A 19,349-nucleotide genomic window follows, 5' to 3' on the forward strand; every position below is an offset into this window, starting at 1 on the left:
TGTGCCACGAGCAGGTGGCATAAACAATTCACTCGGCCAACTGAAAAAGGAATCCAAAGATTGTATTGGAGAATGCGGGCATCGATCCCGCTACCTCTCGCATGCTAAGCGAGCGCTCTACCACTTGAGCTAATCCCCCATGCCCGACGAACGCCATTATCAGTTTCACGCCACACCATGTCACAGTTTACTTATAGTCAAATGTGCCATTGAGTGCTTTTTTTTTTTTTTTTTTTAAGTACAGATTCCTTTCTCCCATATTTGAAGAACATCTACGTAGTTCACAATGTGAATTATGGCCTACAAATACAGTCGGGCAATTTTCTAGCAAACCATTTCTATGTATGTAGAGAACCAGACTGGGGGAGTAAAAAAAACTTACCTAGTTTGTAGAAAAAAGTTGTAATGCAGCACAATCCCAAGCAAAAAGATTGACCTTTTATGGTTTGGTTTGAATATAGAAAATGCTGAGAGGTCGCGAATCTCCTTCTGGTCCTTTGGCACGAGTTGTACTGGGATTTAGGATTTTGACTAGTGTTTTTGATCCGAGACACGTTTGCTGTTGACAGAAAAGTTCAGTTGATATGCAATGATGAAGTTTATAAAACACAACTATTTAGCAGAGGTTGGTTTCAATCCATTGACCGCTGGGTTTCACAATGTGAATTATGGTCTACAAATACAGTCGAGCAATTTTCTAGCAAACCATTTCTCTGTATATAGAGAACCAAAATGGGGAAGTGAAAAAAACTTAGCTAGTTTGTAGAAAAAGATGCAATGCAGCACAATTTAGCAGAGGATGGCTTCGATCCATCGACCTCTGGGTTATGGGCCCAGCACGCTTCCGCTGCGCCACTCTGCTTGTGTTAACAGATGTACAGAGTAAAATTCTAATGACTGTTTGTGTTCAGGTCGATGACATGTAAATTTTCAGCCATTACATATTTGTTGGCGACTAGAGTACTCCTGGGGTTCTGCAATTGTTTCTTTGTTTTTTTTTGCTTTCTTGTGTCATATTATTGTTGAAAATCATTAGAGGAAATGGTGTCTGACCATTGTTTAAGGTTCCGGTTAAAACTGGTGGGTGCGTCCGGCTGTTAGACGAAAGTTCGGCAGGCGTTTGTGTCTCTGTGGCGCAATCGGTTAGCGCGTTCGGCTGTTAACCGAAAGGTTGGTGGTTCGAGTCCACCCAGGGACGTTGGTTCCTTTTGCTTGGGTAGCATGCTACAGTTGAAGACGTTTTCACATTGGTGCTCAGCATCTCCATAAAGTAAAAGCACTGTTGCTGCCTAAGTTTTGAATTCACAAGGCAAACTGGAGAAAAAACTTTCCGGTTGTGTTTCTGTCTACATGTCCAGAAAGAGCATAGCTGTCTGGTATTTGCCAGAAGGTTGAAAACATCTGATAGAATACACAAAACTTCCTTCGAGCCGGAATTGAACCAGCGACCTAAGGATTGCTAATTTAGATCTACAGTCCTCCGCTCTACCAGCTGAGCTATCGAAGGCTTGATTTAGCCATTGTTGAAAGTCTTCAAGGTTTGGACGTGTGTGCCACGAGCAGGTGGCATAAACAATTCACTCGGCCAACTGAAAAAGGAATCCAAAGATTGTATTGGAGAATGCGGGCATCGATCCCGCTACCTCTCGCATGCTAAGCGAGCGCTCTACCACTTGAGCTAATCCCCCATGCCCGACGAACGCCATTATCAGTTTCACGCCACACCATGTCACAGTTTACTTATAGTCAAATGTGCCATTGAGTGCTTTTTTTTTTTTTTTTTTTTTTTTTTTTAAGTACAGATTCCTTTCTCCCATATTTGAAGAACATCTACGGAGTTCACAATGTGAATTATGGCCTACAAATAAAGTCGAGCAATTTTCTAGCAAACCATTTCTACGTATGTAGAGAACCAGACTGGGGGAGTAAAAAAAACTTACCTAGTTTGTAGAAAAAAGTTGTAATGCAGCACAATCCCAAGCAAAAAGATTGACCTTTTATGGTTTGGTTTGATTATAGAAAATGCTGAGAGGTCGCGAATCTCCTTCTGGTCCTTTGGCACGAGTTGTACTGGGATTTAGGATTTTGACTAGTGTTTTTGATCCGAGACACGTTTGCTGTTGACAGAAAAGTTCAGTTGATATGCAATGATGAAGTTTATAAATCACAACTATTTAGCAGAGGTTGGTTTCGATCCATCGACTGCTGGGTTTCACAATGTGAATTATGGCCTACAAATACAGTCGGGCAATTTTCTAGCAAACCATTTCTATGTATGTAGAGAACCAGACTGGGGGAGTAAAAAAAACTTACCTAGTTTGTAGAAAAAAGTTGTAATGCAGCACAATCCCAAGCAAAAAGATTGACCTTTTATGGTTTGGTTTGAATATAGAAAATGCTGAGAGGTCGCGAATCTCCTTCTGGTCCTTTGGCACGAGTTGTACTGGGATTTAGGATTTTGACTAGTGTTTTTGATCCGAGACACGTTTGCTGTTGACAGAAAAGTTCAGTTGATATGCAATGATGAAGTTTATAAAACACAACTATTTAGCAGAGGTTGGTTTCGATCCATCGACCGCTGGGTTTCACAATGTGAATTATGGCCTACAAATACAGTCGAGCAATTTTCTAGTAAACCATTTCTCTGTATATAGAGAACCAAACTGGGGGAATGAAAAAAAACTTACCTAGTTTGTAGAAAAAAGTTGTAATGCAGCACAATCCCAAGCGAAAAGATTGATCTTTTATGGTTTGGTTTGAATATAGAAAATGCTGAGAGGTCGCGAATCTCCTTCTGGTCCTTTGGCACGAGTTGTACTGGGATTTAGGATTTTGACTAGTGTTTTTGATCCGAGACACGTTTGCTGTTGACAGAAAAGTTCAGTTGATATGCAATGATGAAGTTTATAAAACACAACTATTTAGCAGAGGTTGGTTTCAATCCATTGACCGCTGGGTTTCACAATGTGAATTATGGTCTACAAATACAGTCGAGCAATTTTCTAGCAAACCATTTCTCTGTATATAGAGAACCAAAATGGGGAAGTGAAAAAAACTTAGCTAGTTTGTAGAAAAAGATGCAATGCAGCACAATTTAGCAGAGGATGGCTTCGATCCATCCACCTCTGGGTTATGGGCCCAGCACGCTTCCGCTGCGCCACTCTGCTTGTGTTAACAAATGTACAGAGTAAAATTCTAATGACTGTTTGTGTTCAGGTCGATGACATGTAAATTTTCAGCCATTACATATTTGTTGGCGACTAGAGTACTCCTGGGGTTCTGCAATTGTTTCTTTGTTTTTTTTTGCTTTCTTGTGTCATATTATTGTTGAAAATCATTAGAGGAAATGGTGTCTGACCATTGTTTAAGGTTCCGGTTAAAACTGGTGGGTGCGTCCGGCTGTTAGACGAAAGTTTGGCAGGCGTTTGTGTCTCTGTGGCGCAATCGGTTAGCGCGTTCGGCTGTTAACCGAAAGGTTGGTGGTTCGAGTCCACCCAGGGACGTTGGTTCCTTTTGCTTGGGTAGCATGCTACAGTTGAAGACGTTTTCACATTGGTGCTCAGCATCTCCATAAAGTAAAAGCACTGTTGCTGCCTAAGTTTTGAATTCACAAGGCAAACTGGAGAAAAAACTTTCCGGTTGTGTTTCTGTCTACATGTCCAGAAAGAGCATAGCTGTCTGGTATTTGCCAGAAGGTTGAAAACATCTGATAGAATACACAAAACTTCCTTCGAGCCGGAATTGAACCAGCGACCTAAGGATTGCTAATTTAGATCTACAGTCCTCCGCTCTACCAGCTGAGCTATCGAAGGCTTGATTTAGCCATTGTTGAAAGTCTTCAAGGTTTGGACGTGTGTGCCACGAGCAGGTGGCATAAACAATTCACTCGGCCAACTGAAAAAGGAATCCAAAGATTGTATTGGAGAATGCGGGCATCGATCCCGCTACCTCTCGCATGCTAAGCGAGCGCTCTACCACTTGAGCTAATCCCCCATGCCCGACGAACGCCATTATCAGTTTCACGCCACACCATGTCACAGTTTACTTATAGTCAAATGTGCCATTGAGTGCTTTTTTTTTTTTTTTTTTTAAGTACAGATTCCTTTCTCCCATATTTGAAGAACATCTACGTAGTTCACAATGTGAATTATGGCCTACAAATACAGTCGGGCAATTTTCTAGCAAACCATTTCTATGTATGTAGAGAACCAGACTGGGGGAGTAAAAAAAACTTACCTAGTTTGTAGAAAAAAGTTGTAATGCAGCACAATCCCAAGCAAAAAGATTGACCTTTTATGGTTTGGTTTGAATATAGAAAATGCTGAGAGGTCGCGAATCTCCTTCTGGTCCTTTGGCACGAGTTGTACTGGGATTTAGGATTTTGACTAGTGTTTTTGATCCGAGACACGTTTGCTGTTGACAGAAAAGTTCAGTTGATATGCAATGATGAAGTTTATAAAACACAACTATTTAGCAGAGGTTGGTTTCAATCCATTGACCGCTGGGTTTCACAATGTGAATTATGGTCTACAAATACAGTCGAGCAATTTTCTAGCAAACCATTTCTCTGTATATAGAGAACCAAAATGGGGAAGTGAAAAAAACTTAGCTAGTTTGTAGAAAAAGATGCAATGCAGCACAATTTAGCAGAGGATGGCTTCGATCCATCGACCTCTGGGTTATGGGCCCAGCACGCTTCCGCTGCGCCACTCTGCTTGTGTTAACAGATGTACAGAGTAAAATTCTAATGACTGTTTGTGTTCAGGTCGATGACATGTAAATTTTCAGCCATTACATATTTGTTGGCGACTAGAGTACTCCTGGGGTTCTGCAATTGTTTCTTTGTTTTTTTTTGCTTTCTTGTGTCATATTATTGTTGAAAATCATTAGAGGAAATGGTGTCTGACCATTGTTTAAGGTTCCGGTTAAAACTGGTGGGTGCGTCCGGCTGTTAGACGAAAGTTCGGCAGGCGTTTGTGTCTCTGTGGCGCAATCGGTTAGCGCGTTCGGCTGTTAACCGAAAGGTTGGTGGTTCGAGTCCACCCAGGGACGTTGGTTCCTTTTGCTTGGGTAGCATGCTACAGTTGAAGACGTTTTCACATTGGTGCTCAGCATCTCCATAAAGTAAAAGCACTGTTGCTGCCTAAGTTTTGAATTCACAAGGCAAACTGGAGAAAAAACTTTCCGGTTGTGTTTCTGTCTACATGTCCAGAAAGAGCATAGCTGTCTGGTATTTGCCAGAAGGTTGAAAACATCTGATAGAATACACAAAACTTCCTTCGAGCCGGAATTGAACCAGCGACCTAAGGATTGCTAATTTAGATCTACAGTCCTCCGCTCTACCAGCTGAGCTATCGAAGGCTTGATTTAGCCATTGTTGAAAGTCTTCAAGGTTTGGACGTGTGTGCCACGAGCAGGTGGCATAAACAATTCACTCGGCCAACTGAAAAAGGAATCCAAAGATTGTATTGGAGAATGCGGGCATCGATCCCGCTACCTCTCGCATGCTAAGCGAGCGCTCTACCACTTGAGCTAATCCCCCATGCCCGACGAACGCCATTATCAGTTTCACGCCACACCATGTCACAGTTTACTTATAGTCAAATGTGCCATTGAGTGCTTTTTTTTTTTTTTTTTTTTTTTTTTTTAAGTACAGATTCCTTTCTCCCATATTTGAAGAACATCTACGGAGTTCACAATGTGAATTATGGCCTACAAATAAAGTCGAGCAATTTTCTAGCAAACCATTTCTACGTATGTAGAGAACCAGACTGGGGGAGTAAAAAAAACTTACCTAGTTTGTAGAAAAAAGTTGTAATGCAGCACAATCCCAAGCAAAAAGATTGACCTTTTATGGTTTGGTTTGATTATAGAAAATGCTGAGAGGTCGCGAATCTCCTTCTGGTCCTTTGGCACGAGTTGTACTGGGATTTAGGATTTTGACTAGTGTTTTTGATCCGAGACACGTTTGCTGTTGACAGAAAAGTTCAGTTGATATGCAATGATGAAGTTTATAAATCACAACTATTTAGCAGAGGTTGGTTTCGATCCATCGACCGCTGGGTTTCACAATGTGAATTATGGCCTACAAATACAGTCGGGCAATTTTCTAGCAAACCATTTCTATGTATGTAGAGAACCAGACTGGGGGAGTAAAAAAAACTTACCTAGTTTGTAGAAAAAAGTTGTAATGCAGCACAATCCCAAGCAAAAAGATTGACCTTTTATGGTTTGGTTTGAATATAGAAAATGCTGAGAGGTCGCGAATCTCCTTCTGGTCCTTTGGCACGAGTTGTACTGGGATTTAGGATTTTGACTAGTGTTTTTGATCCGAGACACGTTTGCTGTTGACAGAAAAGTTCAGTTGATATGCAATGATGAAGTTTATAAAACACAACTATTTAGCAGAGGTTGGTTTCGATCCATCGACCGCTGGGTTTCACAATGTGAATTATGGCCTACAAATACAGTCGAGCAATTTTCTAGTAAACCATTTCTCTGTATATAGAGAACCAAACTGGGGGAATGAAAAAAAACTTACCTAGTTTGTAGAAAAAAGTTGTAATGCAGCACAATCCCAAGCGAAAAGATTGATCTTTTATGGTTTGGTTTGAATATAGAAAATGCTGAGAGGTCGCGAATCTCCTTCTGGTCCTTTGGCACGAGTTGTACTGGGATTTAGGATTTTGACTAGTGTTTTTGATCCGAGACACGTTTGCTGTTGACAGAAAAGTTCAGTTGATATGCAATGATGAAGTTTATAAAACACAACTATTTAGAAGAGGTTGGTTTCAATCCATTGACCGCTGGGTTTCACAATGTGAATTATGGCCTACAAATACAGTCGTGCAATTTTCTAGTAAACCATTTCTCTGTATATAGAGAACCAAACTGGGGGAATGAAAAAAAACTTACCTAGTTTGTAGAAAAAAGTTGTAATGCAGCACAATCCCAAGCGAAAAGATTGATCTTTTATGGTTTGGTTTGAATATAGAAAATGCTGAGAGGTCGCGAATCTCCTTCTGGTCCTTTGGCACGAGTTGTACTGGGATTTAGGATTTTGACTAGTGTTTTTGATCCGAGACACGTTTGCTGTTGACAGAAAAGTTCAGTTGATATGCAATGATGAAGTTTATAAAACACAACTATTTAGAAGAGGTTGGTTTCAATCCATTGACCGCTGGGTTTCACAATGTGAATTATGGCCTACAAATACAGTCGTGCAATTTTCTAGTAAACCATTTCTCTGTATATAGAGAACCAAACTGGGGGAATGAAAAAAAACTTACCTAGTTTGTAGAAAAAAGTTGTAATGCAGCACAATTTAGCAGAGGATGGTTTCGATCCATCGACCTCTGGGTTATGGGCCCAGCACGCTTCCGCTGCGCCACTCTGCTTGTGTTAACAGATGTACAGAGTAAAATTCTAATGACTGTTTGTGTTCAGGTCGATGACATGTAAATTTTCAGCCATTACATATTTGTTGGCGACTAGAGTACTCCTGGGGTTCTGCAATTGTTTCTTTGTTTTTTTTTGCTTTCTTGTGTCATATTATTGTTGAAAATCATTAGAGGAAATGGTGTCTGACCATTGTTTAAGGTTCCGGTTAAAACTGGTGGGTGCGTCCGGCTGTTAGACGAAAGTTCGGCAGGCGTTTGTGTCTCTGTGGCGCAATCGGTTAGCGCGTTCGGCTGTTAACCGAAAGGTTGGTGGTTCGAGTCCACCCAGGGACGTTGGTTCCTTTTGCTTGGGTAGCATGCTACAGTTGAAGACGTTTTCACATTGGTGCTCAGCATCTCCATAAAGTAAAAGCACTGTTGCTGCCTAAGTTTTGAATTCACAAGGCAAACTGGAGAAAAAACTTTCCGGTTGTGTTTCTGTCTACATGTCCAGAAAGAGCATAGCTGTCTGGTATTTGCCAGAAGGTTGAAAACATCTGATAGAATACACAAAACTTCCTTCGAGCCGGAATTGAACCAGCGACCTAAGGATTGCTAATTTAGATCTACAGTCCTCCGCTCTACCAGCTGAGCTATCGAAGGCTTGATTTAGCCATTGTTGAAAGTCTTCAAGGTTTGGACGTGTGTGCCACGAGCAGGTGGCATAAACAATTCACTCGGCCAACTGAAAAAGGAATCCAAAGATTGTATTGGAGAATGCGGGCATCGATCCCGCTACCTCTCGCATGCTAAGCGAGCGCTCTACCACTTGAGCTAATCCCCCATGCCCGACGAACGCCATTATCAGTTTCACGCCACACCATGTCACAGTTTACTTATAGTCAAATGTGCCATTGAGTGCTTTTTTTTTTTTTTTTTTTTTTTTTTTTAAGTACAGATTCCTTTCTCCCATATTTGAAGAACATCTACGGAGTTCACAATGTGAATTATGGCCTACAAATAAAGTCGAGCAATTTTCTAGCAAACCATTTCTACGTATGTAGAGAACCAGACTGGGGGAGTAAAAAAAACTTACCTAGTTTGTAGAAAAAAGTTGTAATGCAGCACAATCCCAAGCAAAAAGATTGACCTTTTATGGTTTGGTTTGATTATAGAAAATGCTGAGAGGTCGCGAATCTCCTTCTGGTCCTTTGGCACGAGTTGTACTGGGATTTAGGATTTTGACTAGTGTTTTTGATCCGAGACACGTTTGCTGTTGACAGAAAAGTTCAGTTGATATGCAATGATGAAGTTTATAAATCACAACTATTTAGCAGAGGTTGGTTTCGATCCATCGACCGCTGGGTTTCACAATGTGAATTATGGCCTACAAATACAGTCGGGCAATTTTCTAGCAAACCATTTCTATGTATGTAGAGAACCAGACTGGGGGAGTAAAAAAAACTTACCTAGTTTGTAGAAAAAAGTTGTAATGCAGCACAATCCCAAGCAAAAAGATTGACCTTTTATGGTTTGGTTTGAATATAGAAAATGCTGAGAGGTCGCGAATCTCCTTCTGGTCCTTTGGCACGAGTTGTACTGGGATTTAGGATTTTGACTAGTGTTTTTGATCCGAGACACGTTTGCTGTTGACAGAAAAGTTCAGTTGATATGCAATGATGAAGTTTATAAAACACAACTATTTAGCAGAGGTTGGTTTCGATCCATCGACCGCTGGGTTTCACAATGTGAATTATGGCCTACAAATACAGTCGAGCAATTTTCTAGTAAACCATTTCTCTGTATATAGAGAACCAAACTGGGGGAATGAAAAAAAACTTACCTAGTTTGTAGAAAAAAGTTGTAATGCAGCACAATCCCAAGCGAAAAGATTGATCTTTTATGGTTTGGTTTGAATATAGAAAATGCTGAGAGGTCGCGAATCTCCTTCTGGTCCTTTGGCACGAGTTGTACTGGGATTTAGGATTTTGACTAGTGTTTTTGATCCGAGACACGTTTGCTGTTGACAGAAAAGTTCAGTTGATATGCAATGATGAAGTTTATAAAACACAACTATTTAGAAGAGGTTGGTTTCAATCCATTGACCGCTGGGTTTCACAATGTGAATTATGGCCTACAAATACAGTCGTGCAATTTTCTAGTAAACCATTTCTCTGTATATAGAGAACCAAACTGGGGGAATGAAAAAAAACTTACCTAGTTTGTAGAAAAAAGTTGTAATGCAGCACAATCCCAAGCGAAAAGATTGATCTTTTATGGTTTGGTTTGAATATAGAAAATGCTGAGAGGTCGCGAATCTCCTTCTGGTCCTTTGGCACGAGTTGTACTGGGATTTAGGATTTTGACTAGTGTTTTTGATCCGAGACACGTTTGCTGTTGACAGAAAAGTTCAGTTGATATGCAATGATGAAGTTTATAAAACACAACTATTTAGAAGAGGTTGGTTTCAATCCATTGACCGCTGGGTTTCACAATGTGAATTATGGCCTACAAATACAGTCGTGCAATTTTCTAGTAAACCATTTCTCTGTATATAGAGAACCAAACTGGGGGAATGAAAAAAAACTTACCTAGTTTGTAGAAAAAAGTTGTAATGCAGCACAATTTAGCAGAGGATGGTTTCGATCCATCGACCTCTGGGTTATGGGCCCAGCACGCTTCCGCTGCGCCACTCTGCTTGTGTTAACAGATGTACAGAGTAAAATTCTAATGACTGTTTGTGTTCAGGTCGATGACATGTAAATTTTCAGCCATTACATATTTGTTGGCGACTAGAGTACTCCTGGGGTTCTGCAATTGTTTCTTTGTTTTTTTTTGCTTTCTTGTGTCATATTATTGTTGAAAATCATTAGAGGAAATGGTGTCTGACCATTGTTTAAGGTTCCGGTTAAAACTGGTGGGTGCGTCCGGCTGTTAGACGAAAGTTCGGCAGGCGTTTGTGTCTCTGTGGCGCAATCGGTTAGCGCGTTCGGCTGTTAACCGAAAGGTTGGTGGTTCGAGTCCACCCAGGGACGTTGGTTCCTTTTGCTTGGGTAGCATGCTACAGTTGAAGACGTTTTCACATTGGTGCTCAGCATCTCCATAAAGTAAAAGCACTGTTGCTGCCTAAGTTTTGAATTCACAAGGCAAACTGGAGAAAAAACTTTCCGGTTGTGTTTCTGTCTACATGTCCAGAAAGAGCATAGCTGTCTGGTATTTGCCAGAAGGTTGAAAACATCTGATAGAATACACAAAACTTCCTTCGAGCCGGAATTGAACCAGCGACCTAAGGATTGCTAATTTAGATCTACAGTCCTCCGCTCTACCAGCTGAGCTATCGAAGGCTTGATTTAGCCATTGTTGAAAGTCTTCAAGGTTTGGACGTGTGTGCCACGAGCAGGTGGCATAAACAATTCACTCGGCCAACTGAAAAAGGAATCCAAAGATTGTATTGGAGAATGCGGGCATCGATCCCGCTACCTCTCGCATGCTAAGCGAGCGCTCTACCACTTGAGCTAATCCCCCATGCCCGACGAACGCCATTATCAGTTTCACGCCACACCATGTCACAGTTTACTTATAGTCAAATGTGCCATTGAGTGCTTTTTTTTTTTTTTTTTTTTTTTTTTTTAAGTACAGATTCCTTTCTCCCATATTTGAAGAACATCTACGGAGTTCACAATGTGAATTATGGCCTACAAATAAAGTCGAGCAATTTTCTAGCAAACCATTTCTACGTATGTAGAGAACCAGACTGGGGGAGTAAAAAAAACTTACCTAGTTTGTAGAAAAAAGTTGTAATGCAGCACAATCCCAAGCAAAAAGATTGACCTTTTATGGTTTGGTTTGATTATAGAAAATGCTGAGAGGTCGCGAATCTCCTTCTGGTCCTTTGGCACGAGTTGTACTGGGATTTAGGATTTTGACTAGTGTTTTTGATCCGAGACACGTTTGCTGTTGACAGAAAAGTTCAGTTGATATGCAATGATGAAGTTTATAAATCACAACTATTTAGCAGAGGTTGGTTTCGATCCATCGACCGCTGGGTTTCACAATGTGAATTATGGCCTACAAATACAGTCGGGCAATTTTCTAGCAAACCATTTCTATGTATGTAGAGAACCAGACTGGGGGAGTAAAAAAAACTTACCTAGTTTGTAGAAAAAAGTTGTAATGCAGCACAATCCCAAGCAAAAAGATTGACCTTTTATGGTTTGGTTTGAATATAGAAAATGCTGAGAGGTCGCGAATCTCCTTCTGGTCCTTTGGCACGAGTTGTACTGGGATTTAGGATTTTGACTAGTGTTTTTGATCCGAGACACGTTTGCTGTTGACAGAAAAGTTCAGTTGATATGCAATGATGAAGTTTATAAAACACAACTATTTAGCAGAGGTTGGTTTCGATCCATCGACCGCTGGGTTTCACAATGTGAATTATGGCCTACAAATACAGTCGAGCAATTTTCTAGTAAACCATTTCTCTGTATATAGAGAACCAAACTGGGGGAATGAAAAAAAACTTACCTAGTTTGTAGAAAAAAGTTGTAATGCAGCACAATCCCAAGCGAAAAGATTGATCTTTTATGGTTTGGTTTGAATATAGAAAATGCTGAGAGGTCGCGAATCTCCTTCTGGTCCTTTGGCACGAGTTGTACTGGGATTTAGGATTTTGACTAGTGTTTTTGATCCGAGACACGTTTGCTGTTGACAGAAAAGTTCAGTTGATATGCAATGATGAAGTTTATAAAACACAACTATTTAGAAGAGGTTGGTTTCAATCCATTGACCGCTGGGTTTCACAATGTGAATTATGGCCTACAAATACAGTCGTGCAATTTTCTAGTAAACCATTTCTCTGTATATAGAGAACCAAACTGGGGGAATGAAAAAAAACTTACCTAGTTTGTAGAAAAAAGTTGTAATGCAGCACAATTTAGCAGAGGATGGTTTCGATCCATCGACCTCTGGGTTATGGGCCCAGCACGCTTCCGCTGCGCCACTCTGCTTGTGTTAACAGATGTACAGAGTAAAATTCTAATGACTGTTTGTGTTCAGGTCGATGACATGTAAATTTTCAGCCATTACATATTTGTTGGCGACTAGAGTACTCCTGGGGTTCTGCAATTGTTTCTTTGTTTTTTTTTGCTTTCTTGTGTCATATTATTGTTGAAAATCATTAGAGGAAATGGTGTCTGACCATTGTTTAAGGTTCCGGTTAAAACTGGTGGGTGCGTCCGGCTGTTAGACGAAAGTTCGGCAGGCGTTTGTGTCTCTGTGGCGCAATCGGTTAGCGCGTTCGGCTGTTAACCGAAAGGTTGGTGGTTCGAGTCCACCCAGGGACGTTGGTTCCTTTTGCTTGGGTAGCATGCTACAGTTGAAGACGTTTTCACATTGGTGCTCAGCATCTCCATAAAGTAAAAGCACTGTTGCTGCCTAAGTTTTGAATTCACAAGGCAAACTGGAGAAAAAACTTTCCGGTTGTGTTTCTGTCTACATGTCCAGAAAGAGCATAGCTGTCTGGTATTTGCCAGAAGGTTGAAAACATCTGATAGAATACACAAAACTTCCTTCGAGCCGGAATTGAACCAGCGACCTAAGGATTGCTAATTTAGATCTACAGTCCTCCGCTCTACCAGCTGAGCTATCGAAGGCTTGATTTAGCCATTGTTGAAAGTCTTCAAGGTTTGGACGTGTGTGCCACGAGCAGGTGGCATAAACAATTCACTCGGCCAACTGAAAAAGGAATCCAAAGATTGTATTGGAGAATGCGGGCATCGATCCCGCTACCTCTCGCATGCTAAGCGAGCGCTCTACCACTTGAGCTAATCCCCCATGCCCGACGAACGCCATTATCAGTTTCACGCCACACCATGTCACAGTTTACTTATAGTCAAATGTGCCATTGAGTGCTTTTTTTTTTTTTTTTTTTTTTTTTTTTAAGTACAGATTCCTTTCTCCCATATTTGAAGAACATCTACGGAGTTCACAATGTGAATTATGGCCTACAAATAAAGTCGAGCAATTTTCTAGCAAACCATTTCTACGTATGTAGAGAACCAGACTGGGGGAGTAAAAAAAACTTACCTAGTTTGTAGAAAAAAGTTGTAATGCAGCACAATCCCAAGCAAAAAGATTGACCTTTTATGGTTTGGTTTGATTATAGAAAATGCTGAGAGGTCGCGAATCTCCTTCTGGTCCTTTGGCACGAGTTGTACTGGGATTTAGGATTTTGACTAGTGTTTTTGATCCGAGACACGTTTGCTGTTGACAGAAAAGTTCAGTTGATATGCAATGATGAAGTTTATAAATCACAACTATTTAGCAGAGGTTGGTTTCGATCCATCGACCGCTGGGTTTCACAATGTGAATTATGGCCTACAAATACAGTCGGGCAATTTTCTAGCAAACCATTTCTATGTATGTAGAGAACCAGACTGGGGGAGTAAAAAAAACTTACCTAGTTTGTAGAAAAAAGTTGTAATGCAGCACAATCCCAAGCAAAAAGATTGACCTTTTATGGTTTGGTTTGAATATAGAAAATGCTGAGAGGTCGCGAATCTCCTTCTGGTCCTTTGGCACGAGTTGTACTGGGATTTAGGATTTTGACTAGTGTTTTTGATCCGAGACACGTTTGCTGTTGACAGAAAAGTTCAGTTGATATGCAATGATGAAGTTTATAAAACACAACTATTTAGCAGAGGTTGGTTTCGATCCATCGACCGCTGGGTTTCACAATGTGAATTATGGCCTACAAATACAGTCGAGCAATTTTCTAGTAAACCATTTCTCTGTATATAGAGAACCAAACTGGGGGAATGAAAAAAAACTTACCTAGTTTGTAGAAAAAAGTTGTAATGCAGCACAATCCCAAGCGAAAAGATTGATCTTTTATGGTTTGGTTTGAATATAGAAAATGCTGAGAGGTCGCGAATCTCCTTCTGGTCCTTTGGCACGAGTTGTACTGGGATTTAGGATTTTGACTAGTGTTTTTGATCCGAGACACGTTTGCTGTTGACAGAAAAGTTCAGTTGATATGCAATGATGAAGTTTATAAAACACAACTATTTAGAAGAGGTTGGTTTCAATCCATTGACCGCTGGGTTTCACAATGTGAATTATGGCCTACAAATACAGTCGTGCAATTTTCTAGTAAACCATTTCTCTGTATATAGAGAACCAAACTGGGGGAATGAAAAAAAACTTACCTAGTTTGTAGAAAAAAGTTGTAATGCAGCACAATCCCAAGCGAAAAGATTGATCTTTTATGGTTTGGTTTGAATATAGAAAATGCTGAGAGGTCGCGAATCTCCTTCTGGTCCTTTGGCACGAGTTGTACTGGGATTTAGGATTTTGACTAGTGTTTTTGATCCGAGACACGTTTGCTGTTGACAGAAAAGTTCAGTTGATATGCAATGATGAAGTTTATAAAACACAACTATTTAGAAGAGGTTGGTTTCAATCCATTGACCGCTGGGTTTCACAATGTGAATTATGGCCTACAAATACAGTCGTGCAATTTTCTAGTAAACCATTTCTCTGTATATAGAGAACCAAACTGGGGGAATGAAAAAAAACTTACCTAGTTTGTAGAAAAAAGTTGTAATGCAGCACAATTTAGCAGAGGATGGTTTCGATCCATCGACCTCTGGGTTATGGGCCCAGCACGCTTCCGCTGCGCCACTCTGCTTGTGTTAACAGATGTACAGAGTAAAATTCTAATGACTGTTTGTGTTCAGGTCGATGACATGTAAATTTTCAGCCATTACATATTTGTTGGCGACTAGAGTACTCCTGGGGTTCTGCAATTGTTTCTTTGTTTTTTTTTGCTTTCTTGTGTCATATTATTGTTGAAAATCATTAGAGGAAATGGTGTCTGACCATTGTTTAAGGTTCCGGTTAAAACTGGTGGGTGCGTCCGGCTGTTAGACGAAAGTTCGGCAGGCGTTTGTGTCTCTGTGGCGCAATCGGTTAGCGCGTTCGGCTGTTAACCGAAAGGTTGGTGGTTCGAGTCCACCCAGGGACGTTGGTTCCTTTTGCTTGGGTAGCATGCTACAGTTGAAGACGTTTTCACATTGGTGCTCAGCATCTCCATAAAGTAAAAGCACTGTTGCTGCCTAAGTTTTGAATTCACAAGGCAAACTGGAGAAAAAACTTTCCGGTTGTGTTTCTGTCTACATGTCCAGAAAGAGCATAGCTGTCTGGTATTTGCCAGAAGGTTGAAAACATCTGATAGAATACACAAAACTTCCTTCGAGCCGGAATTGAACCAGCGACCTAAGGATTGCTAATTTAGATCTACAGTCCTCCGCTCTACCAGCTGAGCTATCGAAGGCTTGATTTAGCCATTGTTGAAAGTCTTCAAGGTTTGGACGTGTGTGCCACGAGCAGGTGGCATAAACAATTCACTCGGCCAACTGAAAAAGGAATCCAAAGATTGTATTGGAGAATGCGGGCATCGATCCCGCTACCTCTCGCATGCTAAGCGAGCGCTCTACCACTTGAGCTAATCCCCCATGCCCGACGAACGCCATTATCAGTTTCACGCCACACCATGTCACAGTTTACTTATAGTCAAATGTGCCATTGAGTGCTTTTTTTTTTTTTTTTTTTTTTTTTTTTAAGTACAGATTCCTTTCTCCCATATTTGAAGAACATCTACGGAGTTCACAATGTGAATTATGGCCTACAAATAAAGTCGAGCAATTTTCTAGCAAACCATTTCTACGTATGTAGAGAACCAGACTGGGGGAGTAAAAAAAACTTACCTAGTTTGTAGAAAAAAGTTGTAATGCAGCACAATCCCAAGCAAAAAGATTGACCTTTTATGGTTTGGTTTGATTATAGAAAATGCTGAGAGGTCGCGAATCTCCTTCTGGTCCTTTGGCACGAGTTGTACTGGGATTTAGGATTTTGACTAGTGTTTTTGATCCGAGACACGTTTGCTGTTGACAGAAAAGTTCAGTTGATATGCAATGATGAAGTTTATAAATCACAACTATTTAGCAGAGGTTGGTTTCGATCCATCGACCGCTGGGTTTCACAATGTGAATTATGGCCTACAAATACAGTCGGGCAATTTTCTAGCAAACCATTTCTATGTATGTAGAGAACCAGACTGGGGGAGTAAAAAAAACTTACCTAGTTTGTAGAAAAAAGTTGTAATGCAGCACAATCCCAAGCAAAAAGATTGACCTTTTATGGTTTGGTTTGAATATAGAAAATGCTGAGAGGTCGCGAATCTCCTTCTGGTCCTTTGGCACGAGTTGTACTGGGATTTAGGATTTTGACTAGTGTTTTTGATCCGAGACACGTTTGCTGTTGACAGAAAAGTTCAGTTGATATGCAATGATGAAGTTTATAAAACACAACTATTTAGCAGAGGTTGGTTTCGATCCATCGACCGCTGGGTTTCACAATGTGAATTATGGCCTACAAATACAGTCGAGCAATTTTCTAGTAAACCATTTCTCTGTATATAGAGAACCAAACTGGGGGAATGAAAAAAAACTTACCTAGTTTGTAGAAAAAAGTTGTAATGCAGCACAATCCCAAGCGAAAAGATTGATCTTTTATGGTTTGGTTTGAATATAGAAAATGCTGAGAGGTCGCGAATCTCCTTCTGGTCCTTTGGCACGAGTTGTACTGGGATTTAGGATTTTGACTAGTGTTTTTGATCCGAGACACGTTTGCTGTTGACAGAAAAGTTCAGTTGATATGCAATGATGAAGTTTATAAAACACAACTATTTAGAAGAGGTTGGTTTCAATCCATTGACCGCTGGGTTTCACAATGTGAATTATGGCCTACAAATACAGTCGTGCAATTTTCTAGTAAACCATTTCTCTGTATATAGAGAACCAAACTGGGGGAATGAAAAAAAACTTACCTAGTTTGTAGAAAAAAGTTGTAATGCAGCACAATCCCAAGCGAAAAGATTGATCTTTTATGGTTTGGTTTGAATATAGAAAATGCTGAGAGGTCGCGAATCTCCTTCTGGTCCTTTGGCACGAGTTGTACTGGGATTTAGGATTTTGACTAGTGTTTTTGATCCGAGACACGTTTGCTGTTGACAGAAAAGTTCAGTTGATATGCAATGATGAAGTTTATAAAACACAACTATTTAGAAGAGGTTGGTTTCAATCCATTGACCGCTGGGTTTCACAATGTGAATTATGGCCTACAAATACAGTCGTGCAATTTTCTAGTAAACCATTTCTCTGTATATAGAGAACCAAACTGGGGGAATGAAAAAAAACTTACCTAGTTTGTAGAAAAAAGTTGTAATGCAGCACAATTTAGCAGAGGATGGTTTCGATCCATCGACCTCTGGGTTATGGGCCCAGCACGCTTCCGCTGCGCCACTCTGCTTGTGTTAACAGATGTACAGAGTAAAATTCTAATGACTGTTTGTGTTCAGGTCGATGACATGTAAATTTTCAGCCATTACATATTTGTTGGCGACTAGAGTACTCCTGGGGTTCTGCAATTGTTTCTTTGTTTTTTTTTGCTTTCTTGTGTCATATTATTGTTGAAAATCATTAGAGGAAATGGTGTCTGACCATTGTTTAAGGTTCCGGTTAAAACTGGTGGGTGCGTCCGGCTGTTAGACGAAAGTTCGGCAGGCGTTTGTGTCTCTGTGGCGCAATCGGTTAGCGCGTTCGGCTGTTAACCGAAAGGTTGGTGGTTCGAGTCCACCCAGGGACGTTGGTTCCTTTTGCTTGGGTAGCATGCTACAGTTGAAGACGTTTTCACATTGGTGCTCAGCATCTCCATAAAGTAAAAGCACTGTTGCTGCCTAAGTTTTGAATTCACAAGGCAAACTGGAGAAAAAACTTTCCGGTTGTGTTTCTGTCTACATGTCCAGAAAGAGCATAGCTGTCTGGTATTTGCCAGAAGGTTGAAAACATCTGATAGAATACACAAAACTTCCTTCGAGCCGGAATTGAACCAGCGACCTAAGGATTGCTAATTTAGATCTACAGTCCTCCGCTCTACCAGCTGAGCTATCGAAGGCTTGATTTAGCCATTGTTGAAAGTCTTCAAGGTTTGGACGTGTGTGCCACGAGCAGGTGGCATAAACAATTCACTCGGCCAACTGAAAAAGGAATCCAAAGATTGTATTGGAGAATGCGGGCATCGATCCCGCTACCTCTCGCATGCTAAGCGAGCGCTCTACCACTTGAGCTAATCCCCCATGCCCGACGAACGCCATTATCAGTTTCACGCCACACCATGTCACAGTTTACTTATAGTCAAATGTGCCATTGAGTGCTTTTTTTTTTTTTTTTTTTTTTTTTTTTTTTAAGTACAGATTCCTTTCTCCCATATTTGAAGAACATCTACGTAGTTCACAATGTGAATTATGGCCTACAAATACAGTCGGGCAATTTTCTAGCAAACCATTTCTATGTATGTAGAGAACCAGACTGGGGGAGTAAAAAAAACTTACCTAGTTTGTAGAAAAAAGTTGTAATGCAGCACAATCCCAAGCAAAAAGATTGACCTTTTATGGTTTGGTTTGAATATAGAAAATGCTGAGAGGTCGCGAATCTCCTTCTGGTCCTTTGGCACGAGTTGTACTGGGATTTAGGATTTTGACTAGTGTTTTTGATCCGAGACACGTTTGCTGTTGACAGAAAAGTTCAGTTGATATGCAATGATGAAGTTTATAAATCACAACTATTTAGCAGAGGTTGGTTTCGATCCATCGACCGCTGGGTTTCACAATGTGAATTATGGCCTACAAATACAGTCGGGCAATTTTCTAGCAAACCATTTCTATGTATGTAGAGAACCAGACTGGGGGAGTAAAAAAAACTTACCTAGTTTGTAGAAAAAAGTTGTAATGCAGCACAATCCCAAGCAAAAAGATTGACCTTTTATGGTTTGGTTTGAATATAGAAAATGCTGAGAGGTCGCGAATCTCCTTCTGGTCCTTTGGCACGAGTTGTACTGGGATTTAGGATTTTG

At 40.6% G+C, this 19,349-nt stretch overlaps 25 non-coding genes across 25 annotated transcripts; 8 read left to right on the plus strand and 17 right to left on the minus strand.

The window, feature by feature from the left end:
* Positions 1-66: 66 nt before the first annotated feature.
* On the minus strand, positions 67-139 carry TRNAA-AGC (transfer RNA alanine (anticodon AGC)). The gene has a single exon. It is a non-coding gene; the product is annotated as a tRNA-Ala (tRNA).
* Positions 140-1,124: 985 nt separating this feature from the next.
* On the plus strand, positions 1,125-1,198 carry TRNAN-GUU (transfer RNA asparagine (anticodon GUU)). Its single transcript has one exon. It is a non-coding gene; the product is annotated as a tRNA-Asn (tRNA).
* Positions 1,199-1,421: 223 nt separating this feature from the next.
* Positions 1,422-1,507, minus strand: TRNAY-GUA (transfer RNA tyrosine (anticodon GUA)). The gene is given in 2 exon segments: positions 1,422-1,457; positions 1,471-1,507. It is a non-coding gene; the product is annotated as a tRNA-Tyr (tRNA).
* Positions 1,508-1,615: 108 nt separating this feature from the next.
* On the minus strand, positions 1,616-1,688 carry TRNAA-AGC (transfer RNA alanine (anticodon AGC)). Its single transcript has one exon. It is a non-coding gene; the product is annotated as a tRNA-Ala (tRNA).
* Positions 1,689-3,429: 1,741 nt separating this feature from the next.
* Positions 3,430-3,503, plus strand: TRNAN-GUU (transfer RNA asparagine (anticodon GUU)). Its single transcript has one exon. It is a non-coding gene; the product is annotated as a tRNA-Asn (tRNA).
* A 223-nt stretch (positions 3,504-3,726) lies between these two features.
* On the minus strand, positions 3,727-3,812 carry TRNAY-GUA (transfer RNA tyrosine (anticodon GUA)). The gene is given in 2 exon segments: positions 3,727-3,762; positions 3,776-3,812. It is a non-coding gene; the product is annotated as a tRNA-Tyr (tRNA).
* A 108-nt stretch (positions 3,813-3,920) lies between these two features.
* On the minus strand, positions 3,921-3,993 carry TRNAA-AGC (transfer RNA alanine (anticodon AGC)). The gene has a single exon. It is a non-coding gene; the product is annotated as a tRNA-Ala (tRNA).
* Positions 3,994-4,978: 985 nt separating this feature from the next.
* Positions 4,979-5,052, plus strand: TRNAN-GUU (transfer RNA asparagine (anticodon GUU)). Its single transcript has one exon. It is a non-coding gene; the product is annotated as a tRNA-Asn (tRNA).
* Positions 5,053-5,275: 223 nt separating this feature from the next.
* Positions 5,276-5,361, minus strand: TRNAY-GUA (transfer RNA tyrosine (anticodon GUA)). Its single transcript is given in 2 exon segments — positions 5,276-5,311; positions 5,325-5,361. It is a non-coding gene; the product is annotated as a tRNA-Tyr (tRNA).
* A 108-nt stretch (positions 5,362-5,469) lies between these two features.
* TRNAA-AGC (transfer RNA alanine (anticodon AGC)) lies at positions 5,470-5,542 on the minus strand. Its single transcript has one exon. It is a non-coding gene; the product is annotated as a tRNA-Ala (tRNA).
* Positions 5,543-7,659: 2,117 nt separating this feature from the next.
* Positions 7,660-7,733, plus strand: TRNAN-GUU (transfer RNA asparagine (anticodon GUU)). The gene has a single exon. It is a non-coding gene; the product is annotated as a tRNA-Asn (tRNA).
* A 223-nt stretch (positions 7,734-7,956) lies between these two features.
* Positions 7,957-8,042, minus strand: TRNAY-GUA (transfer RNA tyrosine (anticodon GUA)). Its single transcript is given in 2 exon segments — positions 7,957-7,992; positions 8,006-8,042. It is a non-coding gene; the product is annotated as a tRNA-Tyr (tRNA).
* Positions 8,043-8,150: 108 nt separating this feature from the next.
* TRNAA-AGC (transfer RNA alanine (anticodon AGC)) lies at positions 8,151-8,223 on the minus strand. Its single transcript has one exon. It is a non-coding gene; the product is annotated as a tRNA-Ala (tRNA).
* Positions 8,224-10,340: 2,117 nt separating this feature from the next.
* TRNAN-GUU (transfer RNA asparagine (anticodon GUU)) lies at positions 10,341-10,414 on the plus strand. The gene has a single exon. It is a non-coding gene; the product is annotated as a tRNA-Asn (tRNA).
* A 223-nt stretch (positions 10,415-10,637) lies between these two features.
* TRNAY-GUA (transfer RNA tyrosine (anticodon GUA)) lies at positions 10,638-10,723 on the minus strand. Its single transcript is given in 2 exon segments — positions 10,638-10,673; positions 10,687-10,723. It is a non-coding gene; the product is annotated as a tRNA-Tyr (tRNA).
* A 108-nt stretch (positions 10,724-10,831) lies between these two features.
* On the minus strand, positions 10,832-10,904 carry TRNAA-AGC (transfer RNA alanine (anticodon AGC)). Its single transcript has one exon. It is a non-coding gene; the product is annotated as a tRNA-Ala (tRNA).
* A 1,743-nt stretch (positions 10,905-12,647) lies between these two features.
* On the plus strand, positions 12,648-12,721 carry TRNAN-GUU (transfer RNA asparagine (anticodon GUU)). The gene has a single exon. It is a non-coding gene; the product is annotated as a tRNA-Asn (tRNA).
* A 223-nt stretch (positions 12,722-12,944) lies between these two features.
* TRNAY-GUA (transfer RNA tyrosine (anticodon GUA)) lies at positions 12,945-13,030 on the minus strand. The gene is given in 2 exon segments: positions 12,945-12,980; positions 12,994-13,030. It is a non-coding gene; the product is annotated as a tRNA-Tyr (tRNA).
* A 108-nt stretch (positions 13,031-13,138) lies between these two features.
* On the minus strand, positions 13,139-13,211 carry TRNAA-AGC (transfer RNA alanine (anticodon AGC)). The gene has a single exon. It is a non-coding gene; the product is annotated as a tRNA-Ala (tRNA).
* Positions 13,212-15,328: 2,117 nt separating this feature from the next.
* Positions 15,329-15,402, plus strand: TRNAN-GUU (transfer RNA asparagine (anticodon GUU)). The gene has a single exon. It is a non-coding gene; the product is annotated as a tRNA-Asn (tRNA).
* A 223-nt stretch (positions 15,403-15,625) lies between these two features.
* On the minus strand, positions 15,626-15,711 carry TRNAY-GUA (transfer RNA tyrosine (anticodon GUA)). The gene is given in 2 exon segments: positions 15,626-15,661; positions 15,675-15,711. It is a non-coding gene; the product is annotated as a tRNA-Tyr (tRNA).
* Positions 15,712-15,819: 108 nt separating this feature from the next.
* Positions 15,820-15,892, minus strand: TRNAA-AGC (transfer RNA alanine (anticodon AGC)). The gene has a single exon. It is a non-coding gene; the product is annotated as a tRNA-Ala (tRNA).
* A 2,117-nt stretch (positions 15,893-18,009) lies between these two features.
* TRNAN-GUU (transfer RNA asparagine (anticodon GUU)) lies at positions 18,010-18,083 on the plus strand. Its single transcript has one exon. It is a non-coding gene; the product is annotated as a tRNA-Asn (tRNA).
* A 223-nt stretch (positions 18,084-18,306) lies between these two features.
* Positions 18,307-18,392, minus strand: TRNAY-GUA (transfer RNA tyrosine (anticodon GUA)). The gene is given in 2 exon segments: positions 18,307-18,342; positions 18,356-18,392. It is a non-coding gene; the product is annotated as a tRNA-Tyr (tRNA).
* A 108-nt stretch (positions 18,393-18,500) lies between these two features.
* Positions 18,501-18,573, minus strand: TRNAA-AGC (transfer RNA alanine (anticodon AGC)). Its single transcript has one exon. It is a non-coding gene; the product is annotated as a tRNA-Ala (tRNA).
* Between the last annotated feature and the right edge of the window lie 776 nt (positions 18,574-19,349).

This window comes from Dendrobates tinctorius, unplaced genomic scaffold (genome assembly GCF_039654945.1).
Source record: "Dendrobates tinctorius isolate UK_male_01 unplaced genomic scaffold, ASM3965494v1 ptg000251l, whole genome shotgun sequence".
Lineage (NCBI taxonomy): Eukaryota > Metazoa > Chordata > Amphibia > Anura > Dendrobatidae > Dendrobates > Dendrobates tinctorius.